Here is a 24,606-nt window from a genome sequence, read left to right on the forward strand (position 1 = left end):
CGATGTTGAATAGAAGTGGTGAAAGAGGGCATCCCTGCCTTGTTCCAGTTTTTAGGGGGAATGCTTTCAGTTTTTCATCATTTAGAATGATATTAGCCATGGGCTTAGCATAAATGGCCTTTACAATATTAAGGAATGTTCCCACTATCCCTATTTTTTCTAGTGTTTTGAGCATGAAGGGGTGCTGTATTTTATCAAATGCTTTTTCTGCATCTATTGAAATAATCATGTGATTCTTGACTTTAAGTCTATTAATATGGTGAATTACGTTTATTGATTTCCTGATGTTGAACCAACCTTGCATCCCTGGGATGAAACCCACTTGATCATGGTGCACTATCTTTTTAATATGTTTTTGTATGCGATTTGCTAAAATTTTGTTGAGAATTTTTGCGTCGATGTTCATTAAGGATATTGGTCTGAAATTTTCTTTCCTTGATGAGTCTCTGTCTGGTTTAGGTATCAGTGTGATATTGGCTTCATAGAATGAGTTTGGGAGCGTTCCCTCCTCTTCTATTTTATGGAATACTTTGAGAAGTATTGGAATGAGCTCTTCCTTAAAGGTTTTGTACAACTCGGCTGAGAACCCATCTGGTCCCGGACTTTTCTTTGTTGGTAGGCTTTTGATGACTTCTTCTATTTCAGTACTTGAAATTGGTCTATTTAAATTGTTTATGTCCTCCTCATTCAGTTTAGGCAATTCATATGTCTCTAGAAACCTGTTGATGTCTTCGAAATTTTCTATTTTGTTGGAGTATAGATTTTCAAAATAGCTTCTAATTATGTTTTGTATTTCCATCCTGTCTGTAGTGATATTTCCTTGTTCATTCCGAATTTTAGTGATTTGGGTTTTCTCTCGTCTTCTCTTTGTTAGTGTGGCTAAAGGTTTATCAATTTTGTTTATTTTTTCGAAGAACCAACTATTTATTTTGTCAATTTTTTGTATTGTTTCTTTTGTTTCAATTTCATTGATTTCAGCTCTGAGTTTAACAATTTCCTGTCTTCTACTACTTTTGGTGCTGTTCTGTTCTTCTTTTTCTAAGGCTTTGAGCTGTAGTGTTAGGTTGTTTATTTGTTGAGTTTTACTTCTTTTATTAAATGCGCTCCATGAAATAAATTTCCCTCTAAGTACTGCTTTCATACTGTCCCAGAGGTTTTGATATGATGTTTCTTTGTTCTCATTTACCTCTAAGAATTTTTTAATTTCCTTCCTAATATCTTCTGTTATCCATTCATCATATAATAGCATATTGTTTAATCTCCAGATGTTGGAATAGTTTCTGTGTTTTACTCTTTCATTTATTTCTAACTTCAATCCATTATGATCTGATAGAATACATGCTAGTGTCTCTATCTTCTTGTATTTGCTAACATTAGCTTTGTGGCATAATATATGGTCTATTTTAGAGAAGGATCCATGTGCTGCTGAGAAGAAAGTGTATTCACTCTTGGTTGGATGGAATATTCTATAAATGTCCGTTAAGTCTAAATTATTGATTGTGTTGTTGAGATCTATGGTTTCTTTGTTCAATTTTTGTCTGGAAGATCTGTCCAGTGGTGAGAGCGGCGTGTTAAAATCACCTAGTATTATTGTGTTGTGGTCTATTTGGTTTCTGAAATTGAGAAGGATTTGTTTGACATACATAGATGAGCCACTGTTTGGGGCATAGATGTTTATGATTGTTATATCTTGCTGATTTATGCTTCCCTTAAGCAGTATGAAATGACCTTCTTTATCCCTTCTGACTAACTTTGGCTTGAAGTCCACATTATCGGAAATGAGGATGGATACTCCAGCTTTTTTGCTGAGTCCATGTGCATGGTATGTTTTTCCCCATCCTTTCACCTTTAATCTATGGGTATCTTTTTCTATGAGGTGAGTCTCTTGCAGGCAACATATTGTTGGATCTTTCTTTTTAATCCAGTCTGCCAGTCTATGTCTTTTGATTGATGAATTCAGGCCATTAACATTCAGGGTTATTATAGAGAAATGATTTGGTTTCCCGGTCATTTGGTTCATTTTTAAAATTTTGTTTATTTATTTGTTGACACAACTTGTTTCCTCCTTTATTTGACAATTCCTTTAGGATAATTCCTCCCTTTGCTGATTTGCTTCTTTGTTTTTCATCTCTTCCTCATGGAATATTTTGTTGAGAATGTTCTGTAATGCTGGCTTTCTTTTTGTAAATTCTTTTAGCTTTTGTTTATCATGGAAGGATTTTATTTCATCGTCAAATTTGAAGGTAAGTTTTGCTGGGTATAAGATTCTTGGTTGGCATCCATTTTCTTTCAGGGCTTGAAAAATGTTGTTCCAGGACCTTCTAGCTTTTAGGGTCTGGATTGAAAAATCTGCTGATATGCGTATTGGTTTCCCCCTGAATGTAATTTGGTTCTTTTCTCTCACAGCCTTTAAAATTCTGTCTTTATTTTGTATGTTAGGTATTTTCATTATAATGTGCCTTGGTGTGGGTCTGTTGTAATTTTGTGTATTTGGAGTCCTGTAAGCCTCTTGAACTTGATTTTCCATTTCATTCTTCAGATTTGGGAAATTTTCTGATATTATTTCATTGAATAGGTTGTTCATTCCTTTGGCTTGTTTCTCTAGGCCTTCCTCAATCCCAATAATTCTTAAATTTGGCCTTTTCATGATATCCCATAGTTCTTGTAGATTCTGTTCATGATTTCTTGTAGATTCTGTTCATCTTCTCTGTTTGTTCAGCTTTGTTTTCAAGGTTAAATATTTTGTCTTCAATGTCTGAGGTTCTGTCTTCCAGGTGTTCTATCCTATTGGATATGCTTTCTATGGAGTTCTTAATTTGGTTTATTGTTTCCTTCATGTCAAGGATTTCTGTTTGTTTTTTTTTCAATATCTCTAACTCTTTATTGAAATGATCTTTTGCTTCCTGTATTTGCTCTTTTAACTGTCGATTGGTGCGATCAATCAATGCTTGCATTTGCTCTTTCATCTCATCATTGAATGCTTGCATTTGCTCTTTCATCTCCTCGTTTGCTTCTCTGATCATTTTAATTATGTACATTCTGAACTCCTTTTCTGTCATTTCTTCTGCCATGCTGTCATTGGGTTTTATTGATGTAACATCTAGATTTGTTTGCAGCATTTTCTTCCTTGTTTTCTCATGTTGTTCAGATATCAGTGGACCGCTGAGATATTGCAGATTTCCTCTGTTGATTTACAATGACCCTGAAGATTTCTATATATATCCCCTCTTAGCCTTCAGTAGGCTGAAGTCTTGGAGGAGGTTGATAATGCGGTGCTCCACAAGGAAGCTGCCTCTCTAGGAGTGGTGGCCTTCAGGTGGGGTATATTCCCTGCTAGTGGGCAGAGGTGCCTCCACTTGTTGACCAATGGTCATCCAAAGGGGACCTAGGCTGTGGGCTGAGGCAAGGCCTGTTTGGGCCTGAGTCTCTGGTTTTACCGTCCTTGTGGGAAACCTCACCCAGCAGGGAAGACTCACCCGGTGGGGAGGTCTCGCTGGTCAGTTTCCTCCTAGAGGTTCCCCTCAATTTACAGCTACTGCCTGGGCTGGGCTGCCTTCCTCTGCAAAGTTTCCAGGGGCCCGGCCCTACCTCCTGGGCCTGGGAGCCTCACCCTTCGCAGATGAATCTCCTTAGGCTGCCCCTCCTCAGAGAATTTGCCCATAGGCCTGGAACCTTCGCTCCGCCCTAAGCCTGTCTCTGTGCGGCTCTTCCACCCAGAAGCCTCCTAGATCCTGGGACCCTGTTCTGCACCTAATCGCCTGGCTGCGTGGCCCCTCCTCTGAGCAGCCACCTGTGGCCCCGAACAATCGCTCTGAGTCCCAGAGACCCGCCACAGGCCTCTTCCTCCAGACAGCCGCCCAGTATGCCGGTGCGGTCACTAGGAGTCCAAGAAACTCACTTCGTGCCTTCTCCTCCCACCAACCACCCGTAGCCCGGGGCAATCAATCACTCCGAGTCGAAGTGACCCTGCCCGTTCCTCCTCCTTCTCCAGATAACCCCCCGGGTGTTCAGGAGCAGTTCCTCTAAGTGGCTCTGAATCCACGTGACCCGCTGCACGGGTCCTCTGGGCAACCGCCCGGAGCTCTGGTGTGGTCCCTCAAGACCAAGCGTCCCACCACGCTTCTCCTCCAGGCAGCCCCCCTGTGTTCAGGAGCTGTCACTTTAAGACCAAACAACTCACCACTCGCCTTCTCCTCTGAGCAGCAGCCTGGAGCGCTAATGCAGTCACTGCGAGTCCAAAGGACCCGCCGCGCTCCTTCTCCTCCTCCTCCTCCTCCTCCGGGCAGGCCCAGGGGTTCAGAAGTGGTCAGAGTCCAAACAGCTCGCCACGCAGCCCCTTCTCTGGCAACCGCCTGTAGTTCCCGTATAGTCACCCGAATCCAAGCGGCCGCTCCTCTTCCTCCTTGTCCTCAGGGCAGGCCCCGGTGTTCAGAAGCGTCGTTCTGATTCCAAACAGCTCGCCGCGCGGCTTCTCCTCTGGCAACCGCCTGCAGCTCTGGCGCAGTCTCTCCGAATCCAAGTGGCCACGCTCCTCTCCTCCTCCTCAGGGCAGGCCCCGGTGTCCTGAGTCCACACAGTTCTCCCCGCCACTCCTCCCCCGGGCAGCCGCCGGAGCCCCAGTGGCTGCTCCGAGTCCCAGCGCTGTGCCGAGCGGCCTCCTCTATGGCGCTCCAGCGGGGGGAGGGGCGTCTCGCCGGCAGTTCTACTTCACAAAGTTTCCTGCGTTCCGGGACCCCCGTCCCATCCGGGATGCCCCCCCAGGGGGTGAGAGTCACCCGGCTACTTTGAGTTGGTCCCAAGCGTCTCAATATCTCCTCTCTTGAATCCTGAGTTCTGGAGCAACACGTAATGCAGCCACCCTCTAGGCCGTCATCTTGAAAACCCTCCTGATGTGTCTTGAGTCGAAGGGCAGCGAATCCCAGAGGTCAGTCAGGAAGACAGCTCAGGAGATCTCACTGGGGAACTCCCTCCGCCGGAGTCCTGATGGGTGAGGACGGTTGGAAGGCGAAGGAGGGCGGCGAGGTCATCGCAGGCAGGCGGGGCGGAGACGTCTCAGGCAGGATGCACACGGGCAGCTCCGCTGTCGTGGAAGATAGGGCAGCTCCGCAGTCACTTCCACAGGAACGTCTCGGTCACGGTCAGGATGATGGATGGTCTATCAAGCAACGAGCAACGAGCAAGTCAGTGAGTCCTCTCCAGGCTTGGCGCAGCACTGGCGTCATTGGTGCAAAACGGGGACTGGAGCTAGGCTCATCATGAGTCCTTTTAAATCCTTTTTATCAGACCCTGCCAGCTGGTCTTGGTCAGGGTTAAGTCAGTTTTCTTACTCGGGGTCAGTTGTACATGTCTCCAACTTGGGGGCAACGTCAATCCTATCTTGGGGCAACACCACATCATTACCTCATTACAGCACAAGCAAGTTGTTTTTTGCAAGTTACACAGCACAGAATGTCACACATTTAATTTTGCTCCTTACACCTACTGAGTGGAGGAAAATGTTTGCAAGCTATTTATCCAATAGGAGTTTATAAAATGACACCCAACAAACAAACAATCCAATTAAAAATGGGCACTGAATAACACTTCTTAAAAGAAGAAATATAAATGGCCAACAAATAAATATATGAAAAAATGCTTAATATATCTAGCCATCAGGGAATGCAAATGAAAATAACCCTGAGATTCCATCTCACTCCAGTTACAATGGCTATCATCATAAAAGCAAAAAAATAATCGACACTGGCAATGATATGAAGTAAAAGGAGTCCTTAGACATAGTTGAGGAGAATGTAAGTCAGCATAGCCATAGTGGAAACAGCATGGAGGTCCCGCCAAAGCTGAAAATAGGCTGCCCTGTGATCCAGCTAACCCACTCTGTGGTATGCATCTGAAGGAAATGAAGTCAGCATACAGGAGTCACTTGTATGTCTGCATTTATTGCGACACTCTTCATAGTAGCCAACATATGGAGTCAGCCTGGGCGCCCATCAAAAGACAGATAGAAGGGCTGGGGCTGGAGCTCAGTGGAAGAGTGCTTGTCTAGCACACGTGAGGCACTGGGTTCCATCCTCAGCACCACATAAAAATAAGTAAATAAATAAAGATAAATACATACATAAATCCATAAATAAATGTGTTTTACAAAGAGTGATAAATGGAGAGACTATCCTACACATGCACAATGGAGTGTTCCCAGCCTTAAAGCATAATGATACCCACCATTTTCAGGAAAATGAGTGGAGTTAGAGGATGTCATTTTAATCAAGATAAGCCAGACACAGAAAGACAAGTATCGTGTGACTTCTCTCAGACTTGAAAACTAAAAAATAATGAAAGAAAAATAGATGAAAAATGATCATCAAGAAGAGGAATGATAAGGCACTGGAAAGTGGGCTGGGAGGCAGAAGTCAGGAGGGCAAAGTTTTTCATCACAAGGCGTGCACATGAGGGACCGAACCCCACATGTGTTCAGATGAGTATGTGCTAAGTGTGATAAAGTGGACAAGTAAAAATAAGACGAGTAAGCTGTATGTAGGATCTTAAATTGAGTTGTGTTCATAAAGCTTATGGAATAGTTGGTGATACTTCAGATGGGGATTGAAGGAAATGTGGGAGAAGTCCAGACAGTCACAGCATAGATTATCCCAGACAGGTAGACACTCTCATAAAGGCGATGAGGCAAAATCTGATCTGTCGGCCCACACGCTGCTCACTGGAGCATGAAGAGTCTGTTCCTACTGAGCATTACAAGCCAAAGCTGATTTAAAGCCATTCCAGAGAATGCAACTTTGTCAACTTCCCTTGATTAAAGAACTGGACTCTAGCTACCGTACCTCCTTCTTCATCTCTCCACAGATGTCTGAAGCCATGAGAATATTTTCCATAATTTTTGCTGGCCTCATTCTTGTTGCTCAAATGTTCCCAGGTAAGAGGAAAGTCCTTAGAGAGGTAGAATTGGTGGATGGTTCAGGATCTGTCTTTGGAGAAGAAAGTTTTGTTTTTAAAAAAATTCCTCATTCATTCTTGTGTCCTATGAAGGTCCCAGGCAAACCAGTCACTGGAATTTTTTCCTGAGCTCATAAACAGAACAAAGGGACCCACTGACCCAGATCATCTCCCACCAGAAGTGGTCTGGCTTGTTTTCCTAAAAACTTTACCAAAGGGTTTGGGCTTCTTTATGTTTAGAGCTCTTTCATGATTTTGTAATCTTCAACCCATCTTTGGCATATGCCATGATGATTGCTTTAAAATAAGAGGAGGTCTCAGGGGAGGCAACCCCCAAACACATTGTTAATTGAGGAAAGTAAAGCTTTTGTAGTCTAAATCAAGTTAATAGCTTGTGGCTGGCAGTTTTCCACATTTCATTAGTTGGCCTAATCCTCCTATCCTTAGATTATTTCAGACATTCTTTCAGCTCTTATATAATGATTAAAAATCATATCACTAAAACCACTAACATCTTGGTTCACTTGCTCTCGAGACTTTGGCTTCTTCAAAGGGCTCCCTCTTGAAACCAGGGGCTTAGACCTAAAGGACAGTCAGGAGCAACGTCCTCATGCCGGTGGCACTCACTTGAACAATCAGTCCCGAGTGTCTGTCCTCAGTCTCTTTCCATAGATCTCATATGGCAGGTTCCAGTCAGGGAAAAACATTTTAAAGTGTTCTCTCCACCCCCCACACCAGAACCCCACTTTAGCCTCGTCAATATGTAGAAGTAGGTTCTTAAGAGCTTGCAATCTCCAGAGCTGAGCCCTGGCATGCTGAAATCCTATAATAAGTACAAGTGGGGCACAAATTATGGCCACTCTGATCACAACAATTGTGAAGTCTCAGAGACCAGGGTGAATTTAATGATCAATATAAGGGAACACAGATCAGAAACCTCAGCTATTTGAGATTGAAACTTCATTTCAATCCTCATCAGCTGTTTGTACTTCAATTTCCTCTCTAACAATGGGACTGAAAATAGGATTTCTTTTAAGATTAAGGAACTTTGCTACATTAATTACAGGATGATGTGTTATAATAAGGAAACAAAAATAGAGCGATTGAAAAGACATGGAAGTCTATTTCTTTTTTATACGAAAGTTCAAAAATGAGTACATCGACTAGGTTGGCTGGAGGTTCTTCATGGAGTTATGCTGAGATTAGGTTGAAGGTCAACCCTGAAATCCTCAGCATGCACCCTTTTACCTGGTTCAAAGGATGCTCTGATAGGCAAGCATCCTTTGTTCATCAGTGTCTGACATCAGTACTGATGGACATGATTCAACAGGAGCAGGGCTTGCCATTCCCCTCCTATTTCATTGGTCCAAACTTAATAATGTGGCCATCTTGAAAATCGAAGCTAGAAGCTGACATTCTAAGCTGAGTGTCTCTGTGTCTAGCTAAACCCACCAGTTCTAGCACTGAAGGTCTGACAGCAAAGACGACTACTTGGGGACAATCTCTGTATTCACGTAACTGCTCCATCAGAGTCAGGAACACACCCTGTGCTGTGACAGCTAACAGTTACCTTCACCTTATTGTCATTTGTCCCATTGATTACTTTTTCTTATTCTGTGCCCCAATTCAGTATTTGGACATCCCATACATATTTCATGTTAATTATCTGTCCAGATGTTTATAACCTGAGTTACACATTGGACTGTTTAAAATTGCTTGCTTACTTTGAGCAGGTTTACATTGGTTTAATCCCAACTTGGGTGCTATCGATATGGTAACATTTTGTGTATACTGCAGTTAATAGACACCCTTTTTTCCCTCAATTTATTCTTTCTAAGAATAAGTATTACTTTTGAGAGTAACTGCCAATTAGTTCAACCATTTCTCTTGAGCATACATATTACCAAATTAAAAAAAATCATTCAAAATAAATTGTATTCTCTTCAACTTAATCCCTATTTTGAGTGAACTCTTGTTACCTATTCCCTCTAAATTTGTTTGCCAGAGGTAAACACAAGTTTCAGTCCTGTTCTTTGCAGGATAGAGTGAGAAAGACTAGTACCATGTTTCTTTAATCTTTAATCTAAACCTATGAAACTCTAAGATCCTGTGCCAAGGTACACTGTGGTCTCTCACTAAATGCCAATACTGCACATGGTACGTCTAACTCTTTGGCCTGTATCAGACACTATTAATTTGGAGATACTAAAATTAACTTGTCGGAAAGGATTGTTTTTTGGAATTAGATGGTATATTGCCTCCTTCTCAGGAAAAGACATTCTGTTTCTGTGTAACCTACGTATGATGTTTTTGTCCTTCCTGATTGAATATCTGGTGAAGATGTGGCATGTATTGTACCAGGGCTCTGAGATCAGGCATATGTGTGTTCAGGTAACACCCGATTTTCTAAACTTTAAATTCACACTCGATCTCTAGGAGACCTGGTGATCGAGGACTCTGAATTTGGCTTGGTGATGATTTTTTCCTTCCCGTATAGGAACTAAGGACTAACTGCTTTCTTCACTTAGCTGGGGGAAGCTTTCATAGAAGACGGCTGTGTGCAAAACTGGATGGTCGCTGTGAGGCCGAATGCCTTTCCTTTGAAGTAAAGATCGGGGGCTGCCGAGCTGAATTAACACCTCTTTGCTGCAAAAAGAAACAGAAACATTAAAAGCCAAGCGGCAGCTATGACAATTAAAAAGGGGAAGACACACAGGGAGTTGCTGTGCTGAGAGTGGGGGCAAACCTCTCTGGATCTTCTCTTTGACCTCCAGGATTTGGATTTTCTGAGGTTATGTCAGTCAACCCCAGGACTGAGCATGCCCCAACACACTGTTGACTGACCCCAAAGAAAGAGCCTGGAACACTTGGACATTGGCCACGCACTTCCTCCTTGGTGGCCGCATGCCAGGATACAAGGAAGGGCTGCACCATGCCTAGGGCCAGGGGAGTGCAGACAGGAACTGCAGTTGCTTTGGAACTGGCCTGGCTGCACACTCCTCTGGCTCTTCTCCCTGGAGAGTGAGTTGGTACTGCACACCGAGTGCCTCTACCCAAGGACCTGACTCTAGCTTGCTTGTCTCTGAAAGCTGACAGGGATTAGCACTCACTCTTCCCTCAGGACGGTGGCAAACAAAGAGGTGACTATAAGTGGGCACGCCAACATGTCCTGTGCCTCTTTCCCCTGGCTCAGAACAGAGTGAAGAGGCAGTGAAGTCCAACTCCTGACTTCTCTCTGGAAAGGGTCAGATTGCACACCTAATGTTCCAACTTTGCCAGCTACTGTCCAAGTGTCTGCTCCTATCTCTCCTGTATTTGGGGCAGGCAATCATTAGTTCTCTGGGCTCTTGGATGGGTATGTGGGTGTGTCTGGTAGCTTCTTCACTCAGCATGCTCCAGCAATAAAACCAAGACTTTATATTCCTTCTGGGTGGAGTTAGACCAAACTTCTAGTGCTGCCTGCCCAGAGAGCTGGCTTCCAACTCAACTGTCTCCGGGAGCTTGCGGGCCTAGCAAGCACTGGTCCTCTGGGGTTGAATAGGGTTGGGTGCATCCATCTCAACTCTTCCCTAGTACTCACACTTTTAATAAAAACCAGGCCCTCAGCTTCTCCTGAGGAGGTGGACTGCCCATCTAGCCCCTCAACTTTCCTGGTTGCTACCTGAGAGACTGGCCTCTAACCCACTTGTCTCTGAGTTCTTATGGGCCCAGGAATTCACTAGGTCCATGGGGACACTAGGGCAAAAGTTGAAAGAGCACCCAGCCATGACAGGTCTGCAGAAGTTTGCACTCCTCCTCTCCTTGGCTCTGGGCAGAGCAGGTGGGCAATGAACTTCAGCTGCCAGCTTCCCCTGGGCAGAGAAGAAACTGGACTACTCACCTAGTACCCTAATGTTTTCAACCACTACTCAATGAACCAGTTTTCTTATGTGCAAAAGGGTCACTGTGTAAGCCAGGAAGCAAGAGAGCAGGGAGGAATCAGGCTCGCTCTTTTACAACAAACTGCCTGGCAGGAACTCACTTCATCCTGTAAATGCCATTAATCCTTCCCAAGCATGGTCCTCTCATGATCGCATCGTCTCTTAAAGGCCCCTCCACATCAGCACCATTATATTGTGGACCAAACATTCAGCATGTGAACTTTTAGGGGATATACTCAAATAATTTGTACGTACAGACATATATTTTTCAGTTGTAGGTGGACACAATATCCTTTATTTTATTTATTTATATGTGGTATATGTGGACGGAACCCAGTGCCTCACACATGCTAGGTGAGTGCTCTACTGCTGAGCTACAACCCCAGCCCCCATGTCATTTTCAAACCATAGAGGGTGGCAACAATTTGGGGTGTGACAGTTTAGAAAGCTCCAGGAGATAATTCTATATGAAAATGAAATTGAGAAGACTACTGGAAAAGAATGACATTTTAAAGAAGAGATTCAGACAGTAGATGATTTAGGGTTGAAGTAAGTATACATAAAATCATGAATATCAAGAACAAGAAAATAACATCAGGACAGACGTAAACCGGCCAGGATAGAACAAGGTGGGCCATCTGTGAGAGGCAGGACAGCCACGGCAGTGCAAACCCTGAGTGTTGACTTGCAGGGATATTGAGGGATGAGGATGGAAGGCATGGTGTGTCCTTGTGGCCGTAATGTTTGCTGAAAGACAATGGAAAAGTTTAAAATAGAAGAATCAAGATACAACATATTATTATATGGAAACTTAAGAAATCAATAAGTAAGAATCAGCTAAAACCTGCGCTTACTTCTGAAGTAAATGAGGGGGAAATTCTGGTAAAGGTGAAACCTTATTCTTTCCGCTTTAAATCATTATGATCCACTCTCCTTAGTGGGCCTCTGCCTCCCAAAGTTGCTGTGCATTGGAAGGTATCTCCAGACCTGTCTTTCACTCTGCTCTAAGGATAAGCACGCCTGCTCCTTTTGCTTTAAAGGGATCCATATGGGTAGGGTGTGCCTGCAGTTGCAGCTGCTTGAAAGGCTGAGGCAGGGGATTGCTTGAGTCCAGAACTACAGGGCCAACCTACGCACCATACACAGACATCCTGTTTTAGTCAGTTTTTTTTTTTTTTAAATCTCTGTGACCAAAAGACCTATTGAGAGCAATTTTAGAGGAGGAAAAGTTGATTTGGAGCTCATGGTTTCAGAGGTCAGTGCACAGACAGCTGACTCCATTGATCTAGGACCAACGGGGAGGCAGAACTTCATGGCGGAAGGGCGTGGAGAAGGAAAGCGGCTCAGGACAAGGCGATCAGGAAGCAGAGACAGAGCTCCACTCACCAGGGACGAAATATAACCCCCCAAAGGCACGCCCCCATGACTCTCCTCCTACAGCCACACCCTGCCTGCCTACAGTTACCCCCCAGTTATACCTCTCGGGGGTCAATGCACTGATCGTGTCAAGGTTCTCATAATCTGATGATTTTGCCTCTAAACTTTCTTGTCTTACACATGAGTTTTTAGCAGATACCTCATATCTAAACCATAACACCCCTTTGCTGAAAAAATCAATTAATCAATAGTCATGGATTACTTCATGACAGGGATACATTCCTAGAAATGCATGATTCATTGGTTTTAGTATTGTACAAGTATGACAAGAGTGTCCACACCCAAATGAGAGACCTATCTGGTAGCTATTCCCGGAGTCATACCTGCCCTACTGTGTTCCCACGTAGTTCTGGTGCCTGCTAGGAGCAGAGCTTGTCCTGGTTCTGGAGACTTCTAGAGCTGCCCTCTTCTCAGAAGAGCTCACGCCCTCCTGGGATTTATCTATAGTGACCAGTGTGGTATCACACTGGGCAGCTGTAGTGAGTCCTAAGGCAGAAGTTTGACTGGAGACTCTCCCACGTGGGTGGTACTCATGTGGTTTCTCTCTGGTGTGAGTGCTGTCCTGTCCTAAGGGTGAAATGTTGACCCAAGGCTCTTGTGGAATTTCCAAGGAAAATTGTCCACGAGGTGGTAGAACCACAGAACCAGCCATGCAGGAACGCTTACCAACAGCTTGCCTGTGAGGGGCAGTCCTTCCCAGGAGGCCTCCTGTCAGAGCCAACAGCATGGGGCAACAATGGGCCCAGTCTGCAGGGAGGAAGAAAGCAGCAGGCCTAGTATGCCAGCAGTATCTGTGACCTGTTTATGAAATTCTACTTGATAATTGCATTTGATTTTTCTGATACTCACTGATGATTTCTTTTGCCTGCTCCATTTTGATATTGGAATCCTCTCACAATTTTTCATGTTGGCTACTGAAAGTCTCAGTTTAGAAATTTTGTTCTATTCCATTTCTATACTTTATATCATGATCTCCTTATTGAAATACTCCATTTTATGAAATATTTTTCCAGTTTTCCTTCAGTTCTTAGGCCGTGATTTCTTCAACTTTTCTGGACATAATTGAGACAATGTTTAAAAGCCTTAGTCTACTGTTAAATGAAAACATTATTCAATGACAGTTCTCATAGGATGGTGGGAGAAACTTTATTCAGGACCATTCAGATGGGGATAAGGGACAATAGCCATGAGGACAGAGATTGGGAGCAACTCTGAGTACAGAATGGGCAGGCAGGAATCTATAGCCAAGGATCAGAGTGGAGGTCAGTAAATGGAGAATTCTGAGTGGAAACACCATAAGGAGTATGCTGGCTTAGGCAGCCTAACTGGATCCTGGCTGAAGACAAGCCACAGTAGGAAAACAGCATGATGGGCGGGTGTGGAAACCAATCAGATATCAGTATGAATAGGTATTGGGTATGGGGGAGATTCTTGCTAAAGTGACTTAGTAGGGATCTTTGCTAAAATTGGATTTTCTAAAGAAGTACAGAGATGGGCCTAAGAGAAGGGTCAGGAGCCTGACTCAAGTTTGGTCACAAAGAAACTTGGTCATTAAAAGTTCATTGTCTACCCTTGCGCAAAAGTGTCTGTTAAGAGGAACTTTGCATTAGGTAGAGGGGTGTGAAGGGAGGGGAGGGGGCCTAGGGACAGGAAGGATATTAGAATGTATCAGACATTAATATCCTTTCTGCATATATGACTATACCACCAGTGTGATTCTACATTATGTACAACAGAATGAGAAGTTCTCCTCCTTTTATGCATGAGGTGTCAAAATGCATTGTACTGTCATGCATAACTAATTAGAACAACAACACAAAAGAAGTGCCTGTTAATTTCATTTTGCCCTGAGGATGGAATGTACGCTCTGTTTCTGGAATGCTTGAGTGCTGGATATTCTGAATGTTAGAATGGGGTAACTCTGAAAAACAAATATTTCTGGCTTTCCAGGGTTTGTTGTTGCCACTTGGGTTGTGTTGTGTTTGTTTATGTGTTCAGTGATTCTCTGAATTCTCTTTGAAAGGGATTTTGTTGGGTGTGTGTCCACTGAAACTGCTATTCTGTTAGCTAAATGGTCAGCTAATGATTTAATAATAGTTCCACAAAAACCTAGAGTAAAAACTTACAAAAATATGCTGGCAGTCTTTGAAGATTGGCTGTGTTGCTTCTCTTCTAAAATGCTTATCTAGGAAGTTTGCGACACTATCTTTTCTTTTACTTGCTCAGTCCAGTACAGCCTGGAAAAGTCACCATGCTTTGTTCATGGCTTTTCCCTAATTTTCTCTCTCCCCAGCATCTTCATTCCTAGTCTTGTTGGTTTGTCTACCTCTTGACACACCCACTTAACCTTTATAAAAGGAATCTCTTGACCTAAGGAGCAGAGGTAGTGTACTTCATCAAATGCTGTGGCAACATTAACTGGGGTGCATTTCAGCCTTGAGATTATCATTCTGGAGGCCACCAGGGAAACCTGGACACAGAACAGCAATTGAAAGCGCTGGTTGGCCTACCACTGTGCACAGGAATGTGGGTTCCCTGCCTTGGTGACTGCCACACTTGAAGAGGAGGACCTGAGAGCTGGGTCAGTGAAAAGGTCTCCATTCTGACTTCAGGAAATTCAGCAATTTCTTTATTTGGTAAGTAGTCCCCTACTTTCTAAAAGTTTAAAACACAGATTCCAGCATTCCAAAGTTGATTCTGACCAAGTGTGATGGCTGTGGAGAACTTGGTCATTGCTGTAGTGGGGGCTAGAGGCTTTGGGGTTATGACAACATCATTGGGGTGATAGCAGTACATGCAGTATAGTTTTGCATATTTCTCCTTCAAAAGTGATGTTAAGATGCCTCCCGCCTCCTTATTTTCCATACATATTTCCTATAATCATTTAGCTTCATTTGAGGAATAACACATCTATTTCTTTATCTGTCCTCTTCACTTTCAAATTGGGAATACATATGCATAAGTCTTGTGGAAGGTTTACATTCATCAACATACTTTCCAAGTTTTTTTCTTGTCTTTGTCCTGAACAAGGAGGTAGGAGTTCTAATCAGCTTTGATCCAGAGGATATTTCATTGGAGAACATTGTTCATTTTTTCCCCATTTTTTATAACTTTGTATCATGTGATTAGATGAACGAAAATTTGTAATTTGTTACCATGAAAACGTGTTTGGTTTTTGAATAATGTAGTACTTTATTATGTAAAGTATGTAACATGTACTGTATTTTGTATGTGTTATATGTACACATAAGTATTTAATATGTACTGTTAATACTGCTAATCTAAGATGTTCCTGAGGACGGCGCTGCCTCCTCCACCGCCCCGCAGGCTGCCGCCTGGAGGTCTTCTCTGGGGGGCGGGGGCGCTGTCCCCGAGGCGCTGCCTCAGATGCCTGGAGGTGAGTTCTCCCCAGCCCGGGCTGCTCACGCCCCTGCGCCTGCGCAGAGGTTCTTTTCTCTGGGCACCGCTGCCGCCGCCCAGAGGTTTTCTCTTGGGTCACAGCTGCACCTGGGCATCGCTGCTGCAGGTGCCAGAGATATTTTCTCTAGGCACTGCTGCTACTGCCAACGCTGTGTCACCAAAGCTGTTGCCGCTGCCACCACCGCCACCACTGCCACAGTACCCCCAACCGCTGCCAATGCCACTGAGACCTGCCGCCACTGACAGCTACTAACACTTCCACCACTGCCCAGAGGTCCGCTGCCCGGGAGACTCGAGATTTTGTTGCACATGGCCATGTTCATTTTGGGGCGCTTGCCAGAGTCTGGGATTTGTTTGGGGTGCTAGTGGGTTTCCTGCCACTACCAGCTTGGGATGCAGCTCCCCTGTCTGGGGACGTTGGCCAGGACCTGGAGGTTTAGTGTCGAGGTGCCTGGCGGTTTGGCTGCACCTGGACTGCGGGTTGCTGCCATCTAATTACTGTCTCTCAGGATTGCTCAACCCTGGTGGTATCTCTCCAAATTCCAGTGCATTAAGATCTTGGAATTGCAATGTGGCTGAACCCAGTACATCTGAGGCCCAGATTGGTGAGACAGTGACTAGGTCTGCCAGGGCCTGTCTGGGCCAGGTGGTCTTATGAAGTCAAAGTCAGGGCTGAGAGGCTTTTGGATGCTGGCAGAGGCAGTTGTGCAATTTTCCACTGAGATTTATTTTATTTTTATTTTTTTCTTCTCTGGCATCCCTCTCCATTATATTTGGAGCAGGGAATTTTTTGTGCATAAGTTTGTTGAAGACGGTGATATACACATGGTGTTTTGCAGTTCTGCTATATATTGTTATATACATATATATATATATATATATTTTTTTTTTCTCTCTTTGTATATATTCTTTCCCTCACTTGTCTCTCTTCCTAGATTCCCTCTCTAACATCAACTAACAGCCGATCTCTGCTGCTGGTTCCACTTCAATTCTTCCTGTGGATATTTGTTTCTGGCTTCTTTCTTTCTCCCTCATGAACATCATATCCTTCACTGTTTCTGTTCTTTCTTTGTCCACTATTGGAGACTATAAATCTGTTTGGCAAATATTCTGTTTTTATTGTGGACAGTGATTGAACTCATTCTTGTTGTTTATAGAGCAAGGCAGTGGACGCCTTGCTGGGAGCTATTAGATTTGAGGCTGTATATTTCTTGCACTGCTGTTGATGTTGGTCTTCCCTTTAGGGGCAGGGTACTCGAAATCTTCAGTGACAATATAGGTCTACAGGGTAGAATCTGTACTGCCTCAAACTAGATGGAAGAACACACAAGCAACATGAAAAAATAAGGGAGCAAAATGCCACAAACAAACCAAGATGTCCCAATAAGAGAAGTCACTGACAGCACAGTAGAAGAAATGTCCAAAAAGGAGTTTAGAATATACATAGGTAATATGATCTGTGAAATAAAGGGTGGTATAAAGAGTGAAATCAAAAAGAAAATACAGGAAGTGAAAGATCTCTTCAATGAAGAGTTTGTGAAAAAAACAAACAGAAGCCCTCGAAATGAAGGAGTCAATAAATCAAATTATAAATTCAACGGAAAACATCACCAACAAACTAAACCATTTGGAAGATAGAACCTCAGACAATGAAGACAAAGTATTTAATATTGAAAATAAAGTTGACCATAGAGAGAAGATGATAAGAATCCATGAACAGAATCTGCAAGAATTATGGGATAAGATGAAAAGATCAAGTTTAAGAGTTATCAGGATAGAAGAAGGAGCCGAGATACAAAGCAAAGGAATGCACAATCTTCTCAATGACATAATATCAGAATATTTCCCTAACCAAAAGAATGAAATGGAAAATAAAATATATGGGGCTTATAGGACCCCAAGTGCACAAAATTTAGCAGACCTACACCAAGACCTATTATAATGGAAATGACTAAAATACAAAGTAAGGATAAAATCGTAAAGGCTATGAGAAGAAAAAAAGCAAATTACATATAGGGGAAAACCAATATGAATCTCAACTGATTTCTCAACCCAGACCCTCAAAACTAGGAGGTCATGGAACAACATATTTCAAGCTCTGATAGAAAATGGATGCCAACCAAGAATTCTATAACCAGAAAAATTAAGTTTCAGATTTGAAGATAAAATTAAAACCTTCCATAATAAACAAGAATTAAAAGAATTCACAATTAGAAAGCCTGCACTATAGAACATCCTCAATAAAATGTTCCATGAGGATGAAGTGAAAAACATATATAAAAATCAGCAAAGAGAGCAACTACACTAAAGGAATAGTTAAGAGAATCTAAATCAAATTAAAAGCCAGAATTAAACCAAAATGACTGGGAATACAAGTCATATCTCAGTAATATTGAATATTAGTGTCCTAAACTCATCAATCAAAAGACATAGACTTGTAGATTGAATTAAAAAACAAGACCCAACAATATGTTTTCTCCAATAGCCTCACCTCATGAGCAAAGACATCCACAGACTGAAGGTGAAAGGATGTGAGAAAATATATTACTCATATGAACTGCATAAGCAATCAGGGATTTCTATCCTCATATCAGACAAAGTGGTCTTCAAGCTAAAGTTAATCAGAAGGGACAAAGAAGAACATTTCATACTACTGCAGGGAATTGTACATCAGCAAGACATACAATTATAAATATTTATGTTCCAAACAATGGAGCATCTATGTACGTCAAACAAATCCTTCTCAATTTCAAGAATCAAATAGACCACAACAGAATAATACCGGGAGACTTTAACACACTTCTATCACTACTGGACAGATCTTCTAATCAAAAACTAAATAAAGAACTATAGAACTAAGTAATACAATCACTAATTTGTACTTAACAGACATATATAGACTATTTCATCCATCAATGAGTAAATACACTTTTTTCTTGGTAGCATTATGCCACAAATACAAATTTGTGGCATTCTTAGTAAATACAAAAAAATGGAGATAATACCATGCATTGTATCAGATCATAATGGACTGAAATTAGAAATCAAGGATAAAATAAAAAATAGAAGCTACTAACATATGGAGACTAAATAATACACTATTGAATGATGAATGGATGGTAGAAGAAATCAAGGATGAAATGAAAAAAATACTTAATGTGAATAAGAATACCAATACAACATACCAAAATCTCTGGGACACTATGAAAGCAGTACTAAGAGTTCATTGCATTGAGCTCATTTACTAAAAGAATAAAAAGTCAACAAATAAATGACCTAACATAACATCTCAAAGCCCTAGTAAAGAAGAGCAAATCAACCCAAAAAGCAGTAAAAGAGAGGAAATAATTAAAATCAGAGCTTAAATCACTGAAACTGAAACAAAAGAAATCTTACAACAACCAAAAACCCACAAACTTTATTATAATAAAATGTAGATGACATGTATAGACACTTTCTAAAAGAAGAAATAAAAATGACCAACAAATCCAAGAAAAACTGCATAAAATCATCAGCTCTCAATTACATGCAAATCAAAGCCACAGTGCAATACCCTTTTGCCCCATTAAGATGGCTGTTGTCTAAGAAAATGTCAGAAATGCAGGCGAGTGTGTGGAGGTTGCTTACCATTCAAGTGTGAAGCTGAGCCTTGTTTAGAAGCCTAGCTACTGTGTTTAGAACACATTTTCTTCTTAACAAATCTGAAACTGTTGAAGTCTCTTTCGTACCTGGGAGCAGGTGGAGAAGGGTTCAACAGGCTTGGGTGATCTAACAAGTTCAAAGTCAGTGATGGGTGGGTCAGAAATGCTTGGGTCTCTGGTTGTCAAAATTGATTTTATTTTGTTTAAATTTTACAGTGGGTACTAGAAAATGAAAACTCTGTGCATTGAAGGCACAAATTCCATCCTGACTTGCCATTTGCAATGGGGACAGCAGCACAGGTTTAGAACCAACTGCTGGAACTCCATGGGACCAGCACCTGCACAGTGAGGGTGGAGGGCTGAGGCTCTGCTTTAAGACAACAAAATACTACCCTTCTGTACCTGTCTTACTTCACTCAATACAATATCCTCCAGTTCCACCAGGTGACAGTGATCATGTTGCCATGTTTTAAAATAGAAAGAAGAGGTTGTTTGAATATTCTCACCAACATGAAATGATAAACCTTGGAGGTAGTAGACTTCATAATATGTACAAGTATCAAAACATTGCATAGTACATTGTAGGCACAAAGAAACTAAATAAAGGGGTCACAATTACAGTTTGCATATAAGTTCCTTTTGAAATTTACTTTTCATTCCCTCTATTTCACACATGAAATTTACAAATTCAAATGCCTTTGAAACAAGTGTGTCTCATATCAAATAATTTAATGAACACATTAATTGTACAAATGTTAATTTCCCACTGGTTTGTCTTAATTCTCAGAACTTTCTGAAAATTATCATAGGTTTGAAAAACTCTATTTTTATCTACGTTTGTGTTCTACTCTAACCTATCAGACCCAGAGTGTCCTGGAAGCTCTGCTCCTACATCTCTTTCAGAGACACCTGTTCATGGAGAAAGGGTCCCTTGGGGGGCTGGAGTCAGAGGAGAGAAGAGTGGCAGCCAGAAGGCCTGACCAGCAGTGGGGGCCACCGAGGCTGGGGAAGCCCAGGGGCTCCTGGCTGATTATTTGGAGATGTGTAGGTGGGCATGTCACCATGGTTTGGCCTTCAAGACCATCATTAGCCTTGCAGGGAACTCAGGGGTCCCAGAATAATTGTGAAGACCTGGATATGAATTGTAGTTTCACCTCTAACATTTGAAATTTAGAATTCTGGCCCCTAAGTTCATGTGGAGAATTCTGAGGAGGATTGAGACAGAGTCTACCCATCTCCAGCATTTTAGGGGTTCTCTGTGCCTGTGTGTGTGTTCACGCACCTGGGCTCATCCTCGTACTGGATTGCTAGAACACCACCACAACCCCTTGCCCTGCTCTCTTCCTCTTGGTGGCTCTGGCCTTTCCTTCAACAAAAGTGTTCACGGACTCCTCACAGACTGTGCTCTTTGTAGCCTTGTTGGGCTTGTTTATTTCCTGGTTATCATGAATTCTCTGCCCTCCTCTGTGTTTTGACTGGTGAGTGGTGACTCCATTGGGAGGCAGAGTGAATTCGACTTTCCTGGGGTTGGAGTCAGATTTTGGTTGGTTCTGTTCTTGGAGGAACTTCCACAGATCTAAGGTGAGTTGTCTGGCGGCTGTGCCCCCCAGGGGCTCCTGTGACTCCCCTATGTGGCTACAGGAGTCCCCCTGGAGCTCTCCTTGGGCAACGCCCAAGACTGTGTCTTCAGTCCCAAGAGCTCTTGGTTCCCTGTCTAATGACATGCTCCCACTGTCAGGTTCAAGTTCACTCTTCTGGACATAAAAGAGGATATATGCACACTGACTCAGGACACAAGTAATGTCACAGGCCACTACCTTAGCATCATCCATTTTATACCACTGGCCATTCCCAGCTTTTATGTAGCAATAGTAATGTCCACTGTGACAGCTCACTCCAGCATGGACCAGCACGGCATAGAGGGCACAGGCCAGAGGGCCACTGCTCTGCTGAGCCATGTATGGCTGCATGTCAAGACACTCAGGATAGAGCACCTGCTTAGCAATTTTGTCACCTGTGAGAACTGAAAACCGTTTCAGTACAAGCATGAGAACCTTTGAGGCAGTCTGCAGGCTCACGGTCTTGCAGGCTGGCATCTTCTTCAGACAAACACCACAGTGATAGGCATTTTCCCCCTCGAGCCATTCAGGCTTCACCAACTGCTCCAAGGCTTGCTGCACACTCTGAGCTGCCAGGAAGTCTAGGGTGATGTCCAGGTAGTGGTCAAAAATGTCTGAAAGGCCGTGGCAGCAGAGACACTTGATTTGCAATCTCTAGCACCCTCCAAATATTTGGTGCATGAGGGTGATGTCCTGGGAGCGAGCCCCTGGCTGCTTGTGCCCACGCCGACATGCTTTCTGCAGGGCCTTGAGGGTGAACAGCAGAAATTCATGGGCATCTTCCTGCTGCCATGTGTGGAAGCTAGCAGCCAATGCAGGCAGGGGCCGAATGACATCCCCAGGGTGGTGGAGAGCCCGTGCCATGTGAGCTTGCATCACACACAGCATGCAGACCTTGTGAGGAGGACAGGTTTGGGAGGGCTCCTGGGAGAGCATGTCGTTGGCCAGAGGAGGGGTGTATGTCAGACACTGCAGAATGGCATTCATGTAGCATGTGTTTCCCATGTTCTTCAGCCCAGTCCCAGCCCCAAAGGTCTCTGCCAGCTCAGAGATAGTTTCTCCCTAGGAGCCAGCTGTATCCTCACAGGAGCCAAATCGTTATTCAAGCGTGCATTAGTGGAAGATGACAATGGTGACTCAGCAGGTAGATAAAAACCCAAATGGACTTTAGCATCCGCTGCATTTGATGAACATGTAGGTTTCACAAAGGCATCAAACAGAGACTTACCTCCACATTGGGGTGAAGCTGCCCCATTGTCTCCAGGAGCACTGACCACAGGGTTTCCCAGCTGGGATCTCAAGAGGAGGAAAGCTTCTTCTTCTGAGCTGGTCTTCAAATGACAGTCTTCTCCAAGTTTCCAGCCCTTTTACAGCTCAGCCTCCCCACCATGCCTACTGACTCAGTGTCAGATCTGCCAATCACCTCTAAGCACTTAAATGGATTAGGATTTTGGATGTGGTGGATTCCCTTCTGGGAGATACTTGTTGACTCCTTTCGCTGGTTTGTGGATCCCAGGAGTGGAGAATCTGATTCATTTATCAGGATTATTCAGGAATATCCTGAGGTTTCCAGTTAGTCAAAGCAAACCAATATTTTTATAGTTCTGCTCGGTTGGTGTGATGGGAATACTTTTGAATTGGGTCTCATAAAACATGGAAAATGAAGAATACAGAAAAAAGTCTTGTTTGTTGTCTGTGTGCACATTCTATTAATATCTGAGGCATGCACAGTTTCATATCGGTAATATTTCAAAGGTAGTACTGTTTGCATTTATTAAAAGTGTTTTTCCATTTTGAACCACTATCCTAAGAAAAACATTCATTTCAATTCCTTCTTTTCTCTCTTTTTTTTTCATTGTAAACAAATGGGATACATGTTGTTTCTCTATTTGTACATGGAGTCAAGGCATACCATTTGTGTAATCATAAATTTACATAGGGCAATGTTGTTTGATTCATTCTGTTATTTTTTTTCTTCCCCCCGCCCCTCCCACCCCTCTTTTCCCTCTATACAGTCCTTCCTTCCTCCATTCTTGCCACCCTCCTTAACCCTAACCCTAAACCTAACCCTAACCCTAATGCTAACCCCTCCCACCCCCACTATATGTCCTCATCCTCTTATCAGCGAGATCATTCGTCCTTTAGTTTTTTGAGATTGGCTTATCTCACTTACCATGATATTCTCCAATTTAATCCATTGGCCTGCAAATGCCATAATTTTATCATTCTTTATGGCTGAGTAATATTCCATTGTATATATATGCCACAGTTTCTTTATCCATTCATCAGTTGAAGGACATCTAGGTTGATTCCACCATCTGGCTATTGTGAATTGAGCAGCTATGAACATTGATGTGGCTGTATCTCTGTAGTATGCTGCTTTTAAGTCCTTTGGGTATAGGCCAAGGAGTGGGATAGCTGGGTCAAATGGTGGTTCCATTCCAAGCTTCCTGAGGAATCTCCATACTGCTTTCCAGAGTGACTGCACTAATTTGCAGCCCCACCAGCAATGTATGAGTGTACCTTTTTCCCCACATCCTCACCAACACCTATTGGTGCTTGTGTTCTTGGTAATCGCCATTCTAATTGGGGTGAGATGGAATCTTAGAGTAGTTTCGATTTGCATTTCTCTTATTATTAGAGATGTTGAACATTTTTCCATATATCTGCTGATTGCTTGTACATCTTCTTCTGTGAAGTGTCTGTTCATTTCCTTAGCCCATTTGTTCATTGGATTATTTGTATTCTTGGTGTAGAGTTTTTTGAATTCTTTATAGATTCTGGAAATTAGCGCTCTATCTGAAGTATGAGTGGCAAAGATTTTCTCCCACTCTGTAGGCTCTCTCTTCACATTACTGATTGTTTCCTCTGCTGAGAGAAAGCTTTTTAGTTTGAATCTATCCCAGTTGTTGATTCTTGCTTTTATTTCTTGGGCTATGGGAGTCCTGTTAAGGAAGTCTGATCCTAAGCCAACAAGTTGAAGATTTGGACCTACTTTTTCCTCTATAAGATGCAGGATCTCTGGTCTGATTCCCAGGTCCTTGATCCATTTTGAGTTTAGTTTTGTGCAGGGTGAGAGATAGGGGTTAATTTCATTCTGTTGCATATGGATTTCCAATTCTCCCAGCACCATTGTTGAAGAGGCTATCTTTTCTCCGTTGCATATTTTTGGCACCTTTGTCTAGTATGAGAAAATTGTATTTATTTGGGTTTGTGTCCGTGTCCTCTATTCTGTACCATTGGTCTACCTGTCTGTTTTGGTACCAATACCATGCCGTTTTTGTTACTATTGCTTTGTAGTAGAGTTGAAGATCTGGTATTGCGATACCCTCTGCTTCGCTCTTTCTACCGAGGAGTGCTTTAGCTGTTCTGGGTTTCTTATTCTTCCAGATGAATTTCATAATTGCTTGCTCTATTTCTGTAAGGTACATCATTGGAATTTTAATTGGAATTGCATTGAATTTGTATAGCACTTTAGGTAGTATGGCCATTTTGACAATATTAATTCTGCCTATCCAAGAACATGGGAGATCTTTCCATCTTCTAAGGTTTTCTTTAATTTCTTTCTTTAGTGTTCTGTAGTTCTCATTGTAGAGGACTTTCACCTCTTTCGTGAGATTGATT

The 24,606-nt window shown here is 42.8% G+C and overlaps 1 long non-coding RNA gene and 1 pseudogene across 2 annotated transcripts in view; both read right to left on the bottom strand.

Moving 5' to 3' along the window:
* The window catches only part of LOC306660663, a 781,776-nt gene that overhangs the window by 221,560 nt on the left and 535,610 nt on the right, over positions 1-24,606 (bottom strand). The gene's annotated exons all lie outside the window — the stretch shown is intronic.
* Positions 20,671-24,606, bottom strand: part of LOC306662144 (ubiquitin carboxyl-terminal hydrolase 17-like protein 6) — a 41,070-nt pseudogene continuing 37,134 nt past the window's right edge. Inside the window, exon 4 of the transcript in view lies at positions 20,671-22,313. The product of the transcript in view is annotated as a ubiquitin carboxyl-terminal hydrolase 17-like protein 6 (transcript). The remainder of the gene's footprint in view (positions 22,314-24,606) is intronic.

The sequence above is a fragment of the Sciurus vulgaris genome (assembly GCF_902686455.1).
Source record: "Sciurus vulgaris genome assembly, chromosome: 5".
Taxonomy (NCBI): domain Eukaryota; kingdom Metazoa; phylum Chordata; class Mammalia; order Rodentia; family Sciuridae; genus Sciurus; species Sciurus vulgaris.